General features: G+C 47.8%; 1 long non-coding RNA gene across 1 annotated transcript; it reads left to right on the forward strand.

Annotated features, from left to right (window-relative positions):
- The first annotated feature begins 7,351 nt into the window (after positions 1 to 7,351).
- Positions 7,352 to 14,184, forward strand: LOC101939584 (uncharacterized). Its single transcript, XR_509036.4, has 3 exons — positions 7,352 to 7,592; positions 8,196 to 8,351; positions 11,828 to 14,184. It is a non-coding gene; the product is annotated as an uncharacterized LOC101939584 (long non-coding RNA).
- The last annotated feature ends 4,739 nt before the right edge of the window (positions 14,185 to 18,923 follow it).

The raw sequence follows: 18,923 nt of genomic DNA on the forward strand, positions 1-18,923 counted from the left end.
AGGAGATATATATACACACATACAGAGAGCATAAACAGATGGGAGTTGTCTTACCAACTCTGAGAGGCCAATTAATTAAGAAAAAAAAAAAACTTTTGAAGTGATAATCAAGATAGCCCAGTACAGACAGTTTGATAAGAAGTGTGAGCATACTTACAAGGGGAGATAGAATCAATGTTTGTAATGGCTCAGCCATTCCCAGTCCTTATTCAAACCGGAGTTGATTGTGTCTAGTTTGCATATCAATTCTAGCTCAGCAGTCTCTCGCTGGAGTCTGTTTTTGAAGTTTTTCTGTTGTAATATAGCCACCCGCAGGTCTGTCACTGAATGACCAGACAGGTTAAAGTGTTCTCCCACTGGTTTTTGAGTATTTTGATTCCTGATGTCAGATTTGTGTCCATTAATTCTTTTGCGTAGAGACTGTCCGGTTTGGCCAATGTACATGGCAGAGGGGCATTGCTGGCACATGATGGCATATATCACATTGGTAGATGTGCAGGTGAACGAGCCCCTGATGGTATGGCTGATGTGATTAGGTCCTATGATGATGTCACTTGAATAGATATGTGGACAGAGTTGGCATCGGGGTTTGTTACAAGGATAGGTTCCTGGGTTAGTGGTTTTGTTCAGTGATGTGTGGTTGCTGGTGAGTATTTGCTTTAGGTTGGGGGGTTGTCTGTAAGCGAGGACAGGTCTGTCTCCCAAGATCTGTGAGAGTAAAGGATCATCTTTCAGGATAGGTTGTAGATCTCTGATGATGCACTGGAGAGGTTTTAGTTGGGGGCTGAAGGTGACAGCTAGTGGTGTTCTGTTATTTTCTTTGTTGGGCCTGTCTTGTAGGAGGTGACTTCTGGGTACTCGTCTGGCTCTGTCAATCTGTTTTTTCACTTCAGCAGGTGGGTATTGTAGTTTTAAGAATGCTTGATAGAGATCTTGTAGGTGCTTGTCTCTATCCGAGGGATTGGAGCAAATGCGGTTATATCTTAGAGCTTGGCTGTAGACAATGGATCGTGTGGTGTGTCTTGGATGGAAGCTGGAGGCATGTAGGTAAGTGTAGCGGTCAGTAGGTTTCCGGTATAGGGTGGTATTTATGTGACCATCGCTTATTAGCTACAAGATCTCTATCAAGCATTCTTAAAACTACAATACCCACCTGCTGAAGTGAAAAAACAGATTGACCTGCACATCTACCAATGTGATATATGCCATCATGTGCCAGCAATGCCCCTCTGCCATGTACATTGGCCAAACCGGACAGTCTCTACGCAAAAGAATTAATGGACACAAATCTGACATCAGGAATCAAAATACTCAAAAACCAGTGGGAGAACACTTTAACCTGTCTGGTCATTCAGTGACAGACCTGCGGGTGGCTATATTACAACAGAAAAACTTCAAAAACAGACTCCAACGAGAGACTGCTGAGCTAGAATTGATATGCAAACTAGACACAATCAACTCCGGTTTGAATAAGGACTGGGAATGGCTGAGCCATTACAAACATTGATTCTATCTCCCCTTGTAAGTATGCTCACACTTCTTATCAAACTGTCTGTACTGGGCTATCTTGATTATCACTTCAAAAGTTTTTTTTTTTCTTAATTAATTGGCCTCTCAGAGTTGGTAAGACAACTCCCACCTGTTTATGCTCTCTGTATGTGTGTATATATATCTCCTCAATATATGTTCCATTCTATATGCATCCGAAGAAGTGGGCTGTAGTCCATGAAAGCTTATGCTCTAATAAATTTGTTAGTCTCTAAGGTGCCACAAGTACTCCTGTTCTTCTTTTTGTTGTTTTTTATGACAATGTCAGTGCATTCAGTTTGGTGATGCTGGCCAATCTAATAATTTCAAATGATGATTTGTAAACAAAGTCTAAATGAGCTCTCCCTGATAGCTAGTGATGAGCTGGGGTTGGGGGGAAAGCTTCAGGACCAGATTGTATTTACATTCACACCTAATCTACCTAGGTATCCAGCAAATAGAGCTGTGTTGCCCAAGTGATAAATTTTGGCTGGGGTTGGGTTACAAATCACTTGAATGGGGGGTCGGGAGGAGGAATGAAATGTTTTTATTGTATGAGTAAAGGGCAGTAGAACTGTACTTAGCCTGTGCTGATTGAGGGCATCAAGAGAGAGGGTGGGGACCTGTCCCTCTCCACTGTTTAAAGACAGAGCTGATTAGGCTCCATAGATAGTCTTTTGTTCTGTTAAGTGACCACTGCAGCTGAAATCACTGATAATCAGGTCTAAGTGCTTAGTCCTGCTGTGGGGCCAGTATTTCTGTGGAAGAGATGGCCCAGACTGCACTACCAGTGAGGTTCCCCCACTGAGAGCTCAGCTGAAATCACTGAGAGCTGAGTGGAACCTCAAGAGACCAACTTGCAGAGGTCACAGTGGCAGGTGGCAGCAGAAGGTGACTGGGCAGGGCCATTGGCAAAAGACAAAACATTCCCACTTAGTCACACCCTCCCACCAGACAGACCAGGCCTGGCCAAGACGTCTCCCCCCTTCACTCCCACCAGAGAGACCGGGACCGGCCAGGACATCTCCCCCTTCTCCTCCCACCCCACCAGAGAGACCAGAACCGGTCGGGACATCTCCCTACTTCCCTTCCATCAGAGAGACCAGGACCAGCCGGGACGTTTCCCCCTTTCCCTCCCACCAGAGAGACTGGAACCAGCTGCGGTGTCTCCTCCGTCCTCCCACCAGAGAAATTGGCACTGTGAATGTGTAGTAGAGTCTAGGGCCAAGGGGAGGGGGGATGCCCTGCCCCACTTCATTGTGCTCCTGGCAGGAGCCACTAACCCCAGGGAGATGAAGGCCTGGGTGATGGGCTGGTGATGCCTTTTGAAGAAATGGCACTTGACTCCAGGCATGCACCTTTTCAATATCCCCTGAATGGTGGGAAGTTTAATAGAGCCACAGATAAATGATGCAGACATTGCTATGGACAGCACAGGTGAGCCACGGGATCTCATCTCCCCCTGCAGAGCAAGACTGGGAGCACGCAGGGTGTCCCTCATGCCCCTTGGTCTCCTAGACCCAGCCCCACTGAGCAGAGGCCACTGTCAGGCTTCCTGCACTGTATCTGTAACCCAGCACAAGCTAGGGTTACCATATTTCAGCAAGCAAAAAAGAGGACGGGAGGAGCCCCTGTCCTGCCCTAGCCCCGCCCCTGCCCCTCCCACTTCCCGCCCCCCTCAGAACCTCCAACCCTCCCCCCCGTTCCTTGTCCCCTAGGATCCTACCCCCTACCTGTCCCCTGACTGCACCAACCCTTATCCACACCCCCACCCCCAGACAGACCCCTGGGACTCCCATGCCCCATCCAACCACTCCCCACCCCCTGACAGCCCCCCCAGAACTCCCAACCCATCTAAACCCCTCTGCTCCCTGTCCCCTGACTGCTCCAATCCCTCTCCCCACCCCTGCCCCCTGACAGCCCCCCCCCCAGAACTCCCAAACACCCCCCGCTCCTTGTCCCCTGACTGCCTCCTCCTGGGACCCCTGCTCCTAACTGCCCTCCAGAACCCCACCCCCTACCTAAGCCTCCCTGTTCCTTGTCCCCTAACTGCCCCCTCCTAAGACCCCCCCCAAACTGCCCCCCAGGACCCTACCCCCTACCTGTACCCTGACTGCCCAAAACCTTCTCCACCCCCCCAAAAAGCCCCCCCCCGAACTCCCGACCCCTCCCGTCTCTTGACTGCCCCCTCCAAAATCTCCCTGCCCCTTCTCCTGGCCCCCTGGCCCCCTTACCCCGCCGCTCAGAACATGGTGTTGGGCTCTGTGCGGAGCCGGACACGTGGCTGCGCTCCCCAGCGCAACACACAACCCGGTCCCTGCCCCTGCACAGTGCTGCCGGAGCGGGGCGCTGGGCTGCAGGGGAGGAGGAGCTGCCGAGGCCCGAAGCAAACGGCCCGGCAGGCCAGCCGGCTCAGAATGCGGGGGGGGGGGGAGGGGGAGGGAGGAGGAGCTCTACAGCTGCTCCGGAGTCCAGCCGGGCAAGCTGCGGGGGAAGGGCTCTGGCTGCCAGAGCCCCATGCGAGCGGCTGAGTTTCCTGCAGCCCTCCCAGCCGCGCCTCGCTCTGCATGGGGGGGAAATTCCGGACATTTTTAGCGATTTACAAATTCCCCCCCGGACGCTATTTTTAACACAAAAAGGAGGACATGTCCGGGTAAATCCGGACGAATGGTAACCCTAGCACAAGCATCAATTCACCCCTGGTGACAGTTCTCGCCTGCATCCTGGTGTATGTTGTGCAATGTGCAGCACCCCCCAGGAACAAGCGATTGTTTTGTAAGTAGCACTCTCTTGCCTTCAGCCTGCCCCAGGCACACTCCCCCACTATTCGGCAATTGCTCTGGGGGTGACTGAGCTTTCTGCTGCCAGGTGCTCTCTCATCAGGGTTCAGCTTCATAAACCAGGGCAGGGGGTGGGCCTGGCCACCCACACAACAGTGGTCACAGATACCCCATTGATAGCCATAACGTGAGGGGACAAAAGCCCCTTCTTGTCCAAACAGGTAAATGCCAGATCTCTGGAATACTCTGGCACCATGCGCCTGGCCAGTGCATCCCATGCTGTGTCCATGAAGCCCCCTCTGTGGTTGACCAAAGGTTATGTAACAAGGGTGCAGTATCATTTCCAGATTCCATATTCCTGTGCCCCTTGTGCTAGGCAGACCATGGGAACAGGAGTGCCAGCAAAGGCCTCTACACCAAGGGTAGTCAATAGGTGGACCCTAGGCCAAATCTGGACTACCAGACGCTTTTGAATGGACCCTGAAATCTTTCTACTTATTATCATTATTGTTATTATTTTTTTAAATTTTCTCTGGAGTGTGGACCTTGACTATACCTTGACCAAGAAATTTGGACCTTGACAAAAAATAATTGACTACCCATGCCCTACATGGCTCGGGAAGGCCATCTGCTCAAAGCCAGTATTTCAGGGTCCTTAGTAACCACCACCACCTAAGTTCCCCCTAAGTTGCGCAGCAGCGTGGCCACATAGCTCCTTTTTAAGCCCTGCACAGGGGCTCAGGGCTGCGACGGGGAGAGATCCCTCCCTGCCAGCCCCAGCGTGGACTTGCCGCAGCCAGAGGAGAGGCGCCCGTTCCCATCAGCCCCAAACTTGCTGCGGCCAGGGGAGAGACGCCTCTCCCCGCCGGCCCCAGCATGGACATGCCCTGGACTTGCCGCGGCCGGGGGAGAGGCACCCCTCCCCTGGCCCCAACATGGACCTGCCCCAGACTTGCCGCGGCTGGGGGAGAGGAGCCCCTCCCTCAGCCCGGCCCAGGCCCACCAGAGCTGCTGCAACTGGGGAGAGGTGCCTCTTCCCCCACCCCAAGCTTCTGCAGTGAGAGAGGGCTGGAGGGAGTCCTCTCTCCACACTGCAGCTGTGGGGCAGCCTGCACCCCCAAACCCCTCATCCCTGGCCCCACCCCAGAGCCCGGACCTCCAAACCCCTCATCCCCAGCCCCACCCCAACCTTCTGCCCCCTCACGCACCTTGAATCCCCCACCCCCACCCCAGAGCATTCACCCCTAGCAGAGCTCACCCCCTGCACCCAACACTGTGCCCCAGCCCTGAGCCCCCTCCTGCACCCCAAACCCCTCATCCCCATCCCCACCCCAGAGACCGCATCCCCAGCCAGAGCCCTCATTTCCCTCCACCCCAACCCTCTGCCCCAACCCTGAGCCCGCTCCCAAACTCCAAACCCCTCGGCCCCACCCCCACCACATGAATTTTGTTGTGTCACACATCACCTCCATATTGGTGCACATAACAAAATTAATTCCATGGACGTAAAAAATTAGAGGGAACACTGGCCACCATCTGAGGGGAAACCAGAGGAATAATCAATCACCTGCCAAACCTCCATCACCACAACACTAATGCTTGGCTTGTCACCACCAAACTGACCAGCCACCAACCTGCAGCAGTCTGGGGAAGTCAGCTTCCATATGGCAACATCAACCCATTTCTGGATTCGTATGGCCTCCCTGCATCCTGGGGCTCAAGGCTCGGGCAAGCTCCTCACATGGCTACTGTTTACTGACTTGGTGGGCTAAAAGCACTTCCACATACAGGCTGAGGACAGACAAGTTCTCCCACAATACATTACAAAACAGTTCAGAGAGTGGCTTGGTTTAAAAATTGCCGGTTATGGGGAATCTGCCACAATCGTTGGCTGTTAAAAATGTGTGCCTTATTTCCAGTCTGAATTTGTCTGGCTCCAAATTCCAAAGATTGGATCTTGTTGGACCTTTGCCTGCTAGATTGAAGAGCCCATTATAAAATTGCTACTTTGAAGTAGGTACTTAGAAACTATGATCAAGTCACCCCTTAACCTTCTCTTTGCTAAGCTAAATAGACAAAGCTCCTTAAGTCACACTGTAAGGCAGTTTTTCCAATCCTTTCATCATTCTGGCAGCTCTTCTCTGAATCTCTCCAATGTTTCTACATGCTCTTGAACTGTGGGCACCAGAACTGGACACAGGATTCCAGCAGCAGTCACACCAGTGCCAAACACAGAGGTGAAATAACCTCTCTGCTCCTACTCAAGGTTCCCCTGTTTATACATTCAAAGATCACATTAGCCCCCCCTGCTGGGATAGCGCTACGGGGCCCTGGGTCTTTACTACCGACTGATGTGTCAGCCAGGGCTTTTCACTGCGCCCCACGAACTCCCCCTCTCCCCCGAAGCTCAGTCTGAAGGCCCTGCGGGGCTGGAGCCTGAGAGCAGTGAGCGCGGACGAAGGGGTGAAGGCCAGAGCAATTAGCGCTGAGCCCCTGTCCTGTCCGCGCGCGCAGGAGTAAAATCGGATCCGCGGGGCAAAAGGCCAGACAGCGCCCGCGGGTATCGAACCCCCGGAGGGGCTGGGTTTTCAATGAATTGAAGTCGCGAAGGAACCGCTGAGCTAAAGCCGGCCCGAAAGCATTTCCTCGCCGAGAGCTCTAAGAGTTCTCAGTGGGGTGGGGCCATGCAAATGACTAAAGCGAGAGATTGAACGTTATAGGGTCCTGGAAGGGGAAAGGCCAACCCAGCGCCTACCGCAAGCGCCTGGCTATGACCGATCCGTACCAAGATGGCAACGCCTAGAGAGGTGAGCACGAGCCAAATTAATGCAGATTGCCCAGACCGCTTCTAATGTGCGGAATCGGATTTTTATATAAGCCGCGGGCTCTTGGGCTTGTTTATTGGAGTCTCGCTTTACTTCGGGCTTTGGGGGTTGGGTGGGGGTGACGTCGGAGGTTTTCTTTATTATGCGCCTTGCAGGGCCCGGGCGGCTGAGGAGGCGGGGTCTGGACGCCAGGGCGATGCCCCTTTGCCTGGGAAGCTCAGTAGCAGACAGTCCTCCAGCCTCCTCGGAACCTGCATGGCGCAGAGAAAAGCCCCGCGCGGTGGGGGGAGGCGCGTGGCGTGTCCCGGTGTCTGCGGCTCTGAGCTTCCCGCAGTTACAAACGGCTGTGGGACGGTGAGGGGAGGGCTAGCGGTGCAGTCCCAGCCCAGGGGCCAAAGCCCCGTCCCCAGAGTGGGATGCTGCAGCAGGGAAATAGTGCGTGGAAGCCCTTCCTTGCAGGGTGGGTGGAGGCCAGATGTTGCATGCAAGTCCCACTCCCCTACCCTGAGTGCCTTGTGTGGGTCGGGGGCCAGATGCTGCATGCGGGTCCCACTCCCCTACCTTTTTATTTCTAGTTCTACTCCTACTCTTGCTGCATACAGCATTGTTACACATTACATTACTACTAAAAAAATATGGAATGTTTATAAACACCCCCACTCCCCTCTCTCTGAAATGGGTAGGTCTTGATTTAAAAGGCAGTGCCATTTTTTGGGGGGGGGGGGAGTGAGACTTGGCAACGCTCCCCTTCTCCCGCTCCACTCCCGTCAGGACCCAAGCCCCGGCTGCAGCCCTATGCAACACTGTGGGGGGGGACGACACCTCCTTTGCCTCCCTGGCCCCTCTGCTCCCCCAGCTGCCTTGCGGTGCCCCCTCAATCCCTTGCTTTGCTCCTCTTCCTCCCCCATTCCTTGCCTCCCCTCACTGGGTCCCTCTGCTCCCTGGCACCATTTGGTGGGCACTTGCCCTCCCCATTTTCCTTCCACATTGTAATTTGGCAAACCGTACACCTATCTAAAATGTGAGGTTTGTGCCATCATGTTTATTTTGCCTCTTTTCCCAGCCTGTTCCTACAAATCCTGCAATCCACAACCACCTCCTTCACTTCAGCAGAAAGTTTCTTAGCTCACGGTGCCAGTTCTTACGTCGAAAGAGTCCTGTGTCTACACTGGAGGGTGGAAAAATTCCCCTTTTCTGATGTGGTTTTCCCTTCTCTCTGGTAAGTATTTTTTAAAACTGCGTTTGTCATTATTTGGCCTCTTATTTTACTTCAATTACAAAAATCGTCCATTTAAGTTGCTTACAGCATAAATTCCGCCACTTCAGTATGCGCTAAAGCTCATGGACAGGCTCCAGGTAGAGTCTGCTTCATTTTATAATATAGTACCTTGTTTATTTGAACTACATCAAAGCGTAAAAGCAACTTCTCTGAACTCGTAATAATCTTATGTTCTAATGTAGCTGAAGTTCTTACAAAGTTAATGCTTGTTGCCCTTACAGCCTGAAAACACACACATAATAATAGACCAGGGATTTTTAAAAAGTATTATTATAGTTTTTAACTAGTTTAGGGGATTATATTGTTGTTTTTATTACTTGGTACTGCCTGTCGAAATGTGTAATGCACATATATTCTCTAACTTTATTCTTTCCAAGTTCATTAAGGATTACAGTGCTATTATTTTAGGTTTTTGACTGGTCTGTGCATTTCATAATTTTTTCTCTCATGTTTACATTTAATTCTTTGAGTAGTAAGTTCTAAAATGCCTGACCTGTCCTGGCTGGAGTAATTATTATAAATTATTACCATATTGTGCTTTGTCATTCATTGATTGTACCACTTTAAATAAATAATAGTATCCTTCTAGAATGTAAATTTAGCTTGTACTCACCTTAGCAGTGCCAGTTTCATGGGGGATGATGGTGGGGGTGAAGGAACTATGGAATATGGATGTGTCATTAACATTAGCTAAACATCAACAGAGGGTCCTGTGGCACCTTTAAGACTAACAGAAGTATTGGGAGCATACACTTTCGTGGGTAAGAACCTCACTTCTTCAGACTTGCATCTGAAGAAGTGAGATTCTTACCCACGAAAGCGTATGCTCCCATACGCTTTTGTGGGTAAGAACCTCACTTCTTCAGACTTGCATCTGAAGAAGTGAGATTCTTACCCACGAAAGCGTATGCTCCCATACGCTTTTGTGGGTAAGAACCTCACTTCTTCAGACTTGCATCTGAAGAAGTGAGATTCTTACCCACGAAAGCGTATGCTCCCAATACTTTTGTTAGTCTTAAAGGTGCCACAGGACCCTCTGTTGCTTTTTACAGATTCAGACTAACACAGCTACCCCTCTGATAATTAGCTAAACATACAACTTTCGACACTGTGCAGATGAAGGTCACTTATTTTCAAATTGTATTTTTAGTTATATGATTTTAATTATATATTCGTATGAAAATAAATGCAGTTCCAAATCTGATACTAATAGTAATGGAGTCAGATGTTAGTGAGTTACATACATGATTGTGATCGATAAGCATAATTTCCAAAATAATTAGAAAAATAAATTCCCATTCTTAATACAAGAAAAAAGTAATAATGTATATTAAAATTAAATAAGTTTTTAGTGGAGTGAAAAACAATCGCCTAAATAGAGAAATGGCAGTAACACAAAGTGTTAGAGAGAGAGAGAGTCAGAGTTATTGCTTCAGTGTGTGATAGACTGATCCCTGAAGCATACCTCCATGCAGAGTTCCTTGTTGAATTCTGCTCATATACACAAATGTCTCTTCTCTTCTCTTTCTGGATTAACTAGTGTGTTGAGCAGACGATTGTCATGCTTTATACAGCTTTTCATTTCACTGACCATTTTTTTCTTTGGTATCTTCAGTTTCATTTTGCAGAATGATTTGTCTTCACCAATAACATGCTCTCTAACATCTGGTTCATTTGCACTACTATAAACCAAATCAGAGTGGAAGTAGCAATAATTTCCAAACCTTCCATATAATGGGGGGGGGGGGGGGGGGGGAGGGAGGGAGATGGAGAAAAAAGTAAAACAAAAAACCAACCTGTTTTTATTTTTGCTTCATATTTTTTGCTTCATTAATTGCAAAAGTATTCACTGCCATATTGAAAGGCATTGCAGGCATTGCCTTTGAAAAATATTTAATATAATACAAATAAAGTAATAAAATAACATTGACACTATTCTTATTATATTTTGTTTTATGCATAAAAGTTGATTTTTTTCCAGAGTACAATGATACTTGTACCAGCACAGCAGCAGAATATTGTATCATTTTTAAAAAGAAAGGCCCCGACAACGAAAATTGTGACAATAAAGAACCATCCTTGAAAATGAACTGTGTAAATGCTTCCTCAAGTAACATTGTCTTGCAGTCAACACAGAAAAACAGACTGGATAATGATCCTTGTGCCAGTACAGTAACTCCTCGCTTGACGTTGTAGTTATGTTCCTGAAAAATGCGACTTTAAGCGAAACGATGTTAAGCGAATCCAATTTCCCCATAAGAATTAATGTAAATGTGGGGGGTGGGTTAGGTTCCAGGGAAATTTTTTTCACCAGACAAAAAAGCTATATATTATATAGATATACAGACAGTATACGTTTTAAACACAATTTAATACTGTTCACAGCTATGATGATTGTGAAGCTTGGTTGAAGTGGTGAAGTTAGAGGGTAGAAGAGGGAGGGATATTTCTAGGGAATGCCTTGCTGCGAAATGATGAACTAACACTCGGCTGAGCCCGCAAGGGTTAACACATTGTTGTTACTGTAGCCTCTCATCAAGGCAGCATGAACAGGAGGGAGGGGAGACAGCATAGCAGACAGAGACAGACACACACCTTGTGTGTGGGGGAGAGAGAGATGCACACTGCTCCTTTAAGTAAGCTGACCCACTCTTAAGTGCATTGTCTTTTTAAGTGGATCAGGAAGTTGAGACAGCAGCTGCTGCCCCAAGTGCTCTCTGTCTCTCTCCGTCCGTGTCCCCTCCCTGCTCTATATGGAGAAGGGGTAAGCGGGGTGGAGGAGCAGGGGGGAGGGGGACACCCTGACATTAGCCCCCTCCCTTCCTCCAGCAAGCAGGAGTCTCTGGGAGCAGCTCCAAGGCAGAGGGCAGGAGCAGCACATGGCAGCGGGGGAAGGGACAGCTGAACTGCCGATTTATAGCCTGCTGGGCGGCTGCAGCACAAGGAGCTTAGGGGAGCGGGGAGCTGATAGGGGGGCTGCCGGTCCACCCTGGTTACAAGCCTCCACCAGCTAGCTGCAACGGGCTGCTCTTCTTGCAAGCAGTGGACAAAGCAGGCGGCTGCCAAACGACGTTATAAGGGAGCATTGCACAACTTTGAACGAGCATGTTCCCCAATTTATCAGCAATGTAACAATGAAACAACGTTAACCGGGACGACTTTAAGTGAGGAGTTACTGTATATCAGTGGCCACCAATTACACATCTAAGGATGTCCTATGTGCTCTGACATCACCAGTGGGGGCAGAATGTTTTGTTAAACAGAGTTTACCTTAGGGTGACGAGATGTCCCGATTTTTATAGAGACAGTCCCGATTTTTGGGTCTTTTTCTTATATAGGCTCCTATTACTCCCCACCCCCTGTCCCGATTTTTCACATTTGCTGTCTGGTCACTCTGTTTTTCCTGTTCATGACAGGAAAAACAACCTTTCTATGGCCATAGATATCCTGCTGCACAAAGAGGAACAACCAGTACAGCCTAAGATGGATACCCTTCTACAAATGGTTGACGTTTCAACTGTGGTTGGTTTTCTTTGTACCCCTCCATTGTAGAGGAGTCTGTTTTTTGCTTTCCATGCTGTCACTTTGCTTCTCAAACCACAGTTGGACCAGGAGAACAATTCAACAACAGAAGATTCATTGAGTGTGGCTTTAAGAAACGGAAAGATTTTCATAGTTTGTTAAAACAACATTCACTCAGTTCCAGGCATCAAGCAGCTTTCATTTCGTGGTAAAACTACTTGACAATTAGGATCAGCAGTTTGAAAAGTATCGCAGATCAATTTGTTTCCAGTCATCAGGCTGTCATAGCTGAAAATTGCCAGCATATTGAAACACTCTTACAGGTCTCCATGCTCTGTGCAAAACAGGGTATTGCTTTTTGGGGGCATGATGAAACACACAACTCTAGCAATAAAGAAAATTTCATTGGAATGCTTGAGCTGGTTGCTTCTGCTCAGCCCCAGCCTTTTGAATCAACTAAGAAGCAGGTATGGACACGATACCTCTCACCAGTACCAGAACGACTTGATACATTCTGCTGCAGCAGTCCTGAGAGAAAGCGCTGCTGAAGAGGTCAGACAAGCCAAGTATTTTTCTGTCCGTGTTGATGAAACTAAAGATGCATCAAGAAAAGAACAGCTGTGTCTCCTTTTACGCTGCCATTGAAAAGGAATCCTTCAGGAAAGATCTGTGGGTTGCTTCCACATGGAAAATCTAAATGCTGAATTTGTTTCAAAAAGGATTATTGAAGAGCTACAGCATTTGAAGTTTGATATTAATTACATCGTTGCCCAGTGCTCTGATGCAGCTTCTCTGCTGAGTGGGCATTTAACAGATGTACAAGCTCGCACTCAGGAAAGGATTACATTTATGTGCACTGTCATGCTCACAGGCTAAATCTTGTCATTGCAGGCACATGTTCCAGCATCACCCAATGTCAGGAAGTCTTTGCATTTGCTCAGGACCTGTACATCTTTAGCAGTAGTTGCAGGCACCATGAACTGTTTAAGGCACAGCAGGAGCTAGGCCAGAAGGTGCTTGAGCTAGGTAGATTATGTGAAACTCGCTCATGCTGGTTTGACTCCCTCCAAAAACTGCATGCAAGATGGAAACATGGGAGCCATTTCAGTTCAGAGAGCTGATGGCCCATCGGCTAGCACTGGCGAGGGTTTGATGGCAAGGCTAAAGTGCTATTCCTTTCTGTTGAGGCTCTTGGTTTCGGGAAGAATATTCAAAATCTTGAATAATATTTCAGAATTACAAAATGAAAACCTGAATTTATCTAATCCCATGAATTAGTAGCAATCAATGTTGCTGCTCTTCAAGAAATGAGAACATCTGAAAGCTAATGGAAGGAGCTATGTGATGAAGCTGAAATCATTGCCAAGGAATTTGAAATTGCTATTCCGGGTCAGGCAGTCGCAACTGCTGAGCACAGCAGTACAAAAACGGCAATAAGACCTAAAAAAAATAACTTCCAAGCTGGCCTTGTTTTTTGTTTTTACTACACTGGGTCAGTCATCTCCACATGATGTTCCCAAGAGCACTCATGAATCTATAAAATCTGATTTTTACTATCCTGTTTTGGACAGTATTCTTGCAGAGCTCGATAGACGATGCACCTTCAACTCCAGTTTGCTTTCTGTACTAACTGAGTGTGACCCAAAGAGTGAAAATTTTCTTGCATATGAGAAACTGAAAATAATTGCAAAATAAACTGAAAACTATGGATCAACAGGCACCGATTTTTGACAGTCTGGATGCAGAAGTCGAAGTTGCTGAGAAGCACATTGCACCAAAAAATGGACTTCAATTTCTGAATTCTGGATGTTCTCAAGGACTTACCAAGGGCTTTTCAGTCTTTGCTGTCTATTGTAGATATTGTGCTGAGCCTTCTAGTGTCTGCAGCATCAAAAGGAGAGGTATTTCTCTGTGCTCAGAGAGTAAAGAACTACTTAGGATCCACAGTGGGAGACAAGCACTTAGATGACTTGGTAATTTTAGCCTGCGAACGTGAAGCTTCAGAACACCTGGATATCAACAAGGCCATTGACCATTTTGCCAAGATGAGAAGACGGCGTTATCTATTGTGTTAGCTCCTATCTGGAGTGTTTTGTTTTGTTTTCAATAATTTATTTACCTGTAAAGAAATTAACTGTCTCATTCACCTCTTCACAAATTGGAATATAAGACATTTAAAAAACAACAATTGCAGGGGTAAACAGATTTTATTTTTATTCATTTATCTCTACTAAAGAGAGTGTACAAAGTATCAAACTTGTTTCTGATATCTGTGTTAAAGCTCCAAAACTGATACCTCAGAGTGTGGGATTGGGAATATCTTGCTGTATTATGTTCCTATTGCTCTAAATTTACATATACATCTAAAATATGGTTATAACTGATTTTTGTTAATTCCCCCTCCCCCTTTCTTTATATAGGAATTAGATACAGTGCTCCTGTCATTTAATTTCTAAGTTATCTGCAGGGAAAAAAAGCAACCCTAGCGTTTTCAGGTGCCTAAGTAGCCCCTGGAATCATGATTAAAGTTGCCCCCACACACACACACCTCTCACTGGGCCCCTCTGTCCCCAGCCAGCAGAGTGGACCTTGTGGCACTGATCTTGACACCGTGAGGTCACTGTGCGTTGCCCGGCGTTCCTGGGGCTATAGAGCGACCCATCACTGACACGTGGCCGCATCAGAGACACTCTCAGGGAAGCTGGGGGTTTGGGTGCTGTGATGGGGTACTCGGGGTGCAGCCTGGACTGTGGGACTGCTGAGCCCTCCAAAACCCACCAGCTTGGGGTATCCCTAACATTGTGATGCTGATGTCAAGCTACAAACCTGATAGGCACTGCACTTAACCAGACATCCACAGGCAAGGACCCACCCAACTGAGTTACATGAATGATTTCCCAGCCGCTCATGAACCATCAATAGAAGGCTCCAGCCAGTTCCCTCCAGCTCCAGCCCTACACCCCAGAATTGTTCCGTCTTGCACTGGTCAGAAGCCTGAGCAGTGTAAAATTCATTTCTTAGTTTGCCACTTCTTCATAGGAAGGTGGACATGCACCAGCCTTTGTAACCTGAGCAGATTTCCCAAGCACTTTAGACAAATTCACTGGTAAGGATAAAACATTAAAATAAGTTTAACTACAGAAAGATTGATTTATAAGTGATTATACTGGTAGGCATAAAGGTCAGACAGAGTTACCTTAAGAAAGGGGGAAGGGAAAGGATGATGTCATTGTCTCTCTTAAAAGTTCTTTGTTGTGATGTGGGTTAGTCTGTCCCCACGGTGTATTTACCTTCTCAGAGAAGTGTCTGGGTAATGGAATGGCGTTGGTGAGCCATTAATGCTGTGTGGCTATTGGTGGCCACTCCTTTGTTGTAACTGAAAGGTTGGTTGTGGGTGTTCCCAACCTCACAACATATTTCAGTAACACATCTAGCAATACTTCACATACAATGAGAGCACATACACTCCAGCAGCACATTAATGTTCAACAGATCAAGACTGTTAAAATCAGGGCTGTCAAAGTCCCGGCCCGAGAACCTCCCCACTGCAGCCTGCGGAGGAGAGACGCATGCAGAGACACGGCCAGTCCCCACAGCTCCCATTGGCTGGGGGAGAGGGACAGAGATACCATCACTAGTTGCTGGGCAGAGTCAGCTGTGGAGGCAGCATCATTAGTTGCCAGGCAGAGTCAGCCATGGAGGCAGCATCACTTTTTTCTATAATGAATATAAACAAGTCTAAATACCGAACACAATAATCTGATGCACACCTTACTGCAATCCTGAATGTTTCAACTGCTCAGTCACTGAGGCCAAACATCAACAAACTGACAGAACTGAAGCGTTGCCAGGTGTCTGGCAAACACTAAAAACTCTCTGGCAGGCGAAGAATTGTATAAAGTTGTTTGACAATTTTATTATTTCTAAGAAATTTGAAATAAAAAATACAATATAAACATTTTCTTTTCTGAACACCATCTTCAGTAACATTATTGGCCTGGTGGGAGGATTTGAGGACTTGCACTGGCCCTAAGGTAAATTGAGTTTGAGACCCCTGATATGATACCTCACATGGCATACTTTGTACAAAACATAATTACAGTGGTGAATATGGGGGTTCCAGCATGGTACTTGGAGGTACAGTGTGTTACAGGTGCCCAGGAGGTGGAGTGAGGCTTGGTCATTTGCATGGCCCTACTCCCCCAGCGGTCTCCTATAGCTCTTTGGTATCTGGGGTCTTGGGCTGGCCCCAGCCCAGCAGTTCCATTGACAGCTCTGCTCTGGAATCCACACTTCTCCAGGGGGTTGAGCCTTGTGGTTGCCACCCAGACTCTTACCCTTGCACACACAGCGAATTCCCCCTGCCAGCCCAGGGCTGGGCCCCAGCTGCACACAGGGGATTGCCCTCTAAGGTGGAGGCAGCACAAGGAAGGCTGGGCCTGTGGCAAAGGCAGGGGCATGAGCCCTACATGCCAGTACTTTAGCCCTAGCTCTGCCCCCCTGTTGCCCTCCACAAGTGATCACACATCAGGAGTCAAGCCCTAAAAATCACAATAGTACCTTAAAAATCATGAGCTACTAAAAATCATATTAGATTCTTATTTCCCTTTTCTTTATTGACTCTTTGGGGGTCTAATTTTCATGCTCTTTCCTCATCTTAAGGGCTAAAAGAAAGCTGAGAGTCTCATATAATCACTTGACTCCAGGAGCTGGGGCTCAAAAAAACAACAAATACAACCAGACTCAATGAAATCATAAGAAGTCACATCAGTGGGTTCCCCCAGGACATTGGGCAAATCACTGAATGTTGAAATTTGGAAGACAAATTTTTGTGCCTTGATATCTCAGTGCTTCAGTTCTATTCCTTCTAGGTTCCAATCCTTCCCAGACTGGCTCTCATCTACCCCCTCCTTCACTTCAGATTCCAGAACTCTCAGGGATGAGTTCCTGGGCATACTCTGGCCTTGTAACCCTGTAAAAAGCCTTGGCTGTCCAGGCTTCTTAGCATTAACATTTCTTAACACATCAGTACTCTAGTTATGGCAGATGAGACTCTAGCGCTATCCCAGAAGATGGACAAGCTTCACTCTCCCCCTCCTTAGTTTAATGAGCTTTTGAAAGGCTGGGATGTTCTTTTGTAGTAGATTTAGAAGCAGAACCCAGGTTTGTGATAAGAAAGAAGCAAGTCTTAGCTATATTGCTACACAGGCCCTCTGAAGGCATGTGCCCAATGTATGTGTGTGGTTGAGCAGTATGTCTGTAAAACAGACCTGATTGCACATACCCATTTTTACAAGGCCCTGGGAGCCACACAAATAAATTTCGTTTCATTAAATGAGGTAAGTGGAGCTAGAATGGTTGGCTCTGCCTTTCAAGCAGTGTTCTGCTACCCTACAGGGCTGTGTTCTGGCCCTGATTCCCAGGTGATGCTAGGCAAGTCACCAAAAGCTGAAGCTTTGGAGACAGATGCTAGTTTTTGCCATGTGTGCTCTGTGCTTCAGTTCCCCTCCTAGTGCTCCTAGACCAGCACTTCTTCACTCACTCAGTTTCGGACATCCCGGCCTGTCTGGGGCTTCAAGTCCATGGACACATCTGGCCATTTGTATGGGAGGGTGGGGACCTGGCAAGGGGTGCAACTCCCCCCCCCCCCCCAGAGGAGAGTGAAGACTGATGATTAATAAGGTGCACCAAGGGCCTTTGCCAAAGACCAAACTCTCAGTGACTGGAGTCCAAAGCCTCTTCAGCCCTAGGAAAGGGAGTGGGGTACAGCAAGCACCCACAATCCAGCTATAGCCCAGGACCCAAACTCCCCCCAGCCCCTCCTCTGCCTCCTGGTGGGAAGATTTAGGGTGGTTTGCACTGACTCAGGACTGGTCTGAGATTAAGGAAAGCACTGGAGAGGGATGGGAGCAGATAAATCAACTGAGCACCAGAGAACTCAGGTGCAGCCTGATCTCTTCCAGGTACAAACTATGGGGTGGAGGCCCTGTGCCCACAGAGCCTCTCTCCTTCAGTGGAAGATTCAGCAATTTTCAAGGGTGCAAAAGTCTGCTAAGTCCACAGCTGGAGGAAATGGAGAGCCGGTGAACCTAACAGCACTAACAACCCCCCTGGCTGGGATCTAGGGCATGGCACTAGGAGCACCAAAATTTAGTCTTCATTTGGATCTACACCTTGCTAGTGACAACCAACAGCACAGCAGCCCAGTATGCAGTGACCCCACTGAAAATAGTAGCAGAAGGCTGAGAACCACCCCACGGAAAGGGAAAGAGTTAGAAAACATGAACTACCCCCACCAAAAATGGGGTCTATCCCATTTTTGGTGGGGGTAGTTCATGTTTTCTAACTCTTTTCTACGGAGTCCCTGAACTTTTAGGACCCTTCTCTTCCCTGGCAAGAAGCTCAGCTGCTTTTCATGACCCAGTAAGGGCAGCATTTCCCTTCCATTGAACACAGAGGGCACTGGGATTTTCTCTGTCCTAGTGATGGGCACCATGAAAAAGGTTCAACTGACTGCTCAGAATGTAACTGTAGCCCACGGGTCAGCAACCTTTCAGAAGTGGTGTGCCAAGAATTCATTTATTCACTCTAATTTAAGGTTTCACATGCCAGTAATACATTAACATTTTAGAAGGTCTCTTTCTATAAGTCTATAATATATAACTAAACTATTGTTGTATGTAAAATAAATAAGGTTTTAAAAATGTTTAAGAAGCTTCATTTAAAATTAAATTAAAATGCAGAGCTCCCCAGACCAGTGGCCAGGACCTGGGCAGTGAGTGCCACTGAAAATCAGCTCCAGTGCTGCCTTTGGCACACGTGCCACAGGTTGCCTACCCCTGCTGTAGACCATCAGTGGCCCAGCCAGGCTAAGATTAAATACCACCACCGCTGCATTGACTCTTTGGCCACCGTAGTGAAAGCAGCATTTGCCTTGAGAGCCAGCCCCCAGCAGGGGATAAGCCCCTCCAGCCATACTCTGCCTCCTTC

The sequence above is a fragment of the Chrysemys picta genome, chromosome 8 (genome assembly GCF_011386835.1).
Source record: "Chrysemys picta bellii isolate R12L10 chromosome 8, ASM1138683v2, whole genome shotgun sequence".
NCBI lineage: Eukaryota > Metazoa > Chordata > Testudines > Emydidae > Chrysemys > Chrysemys picta.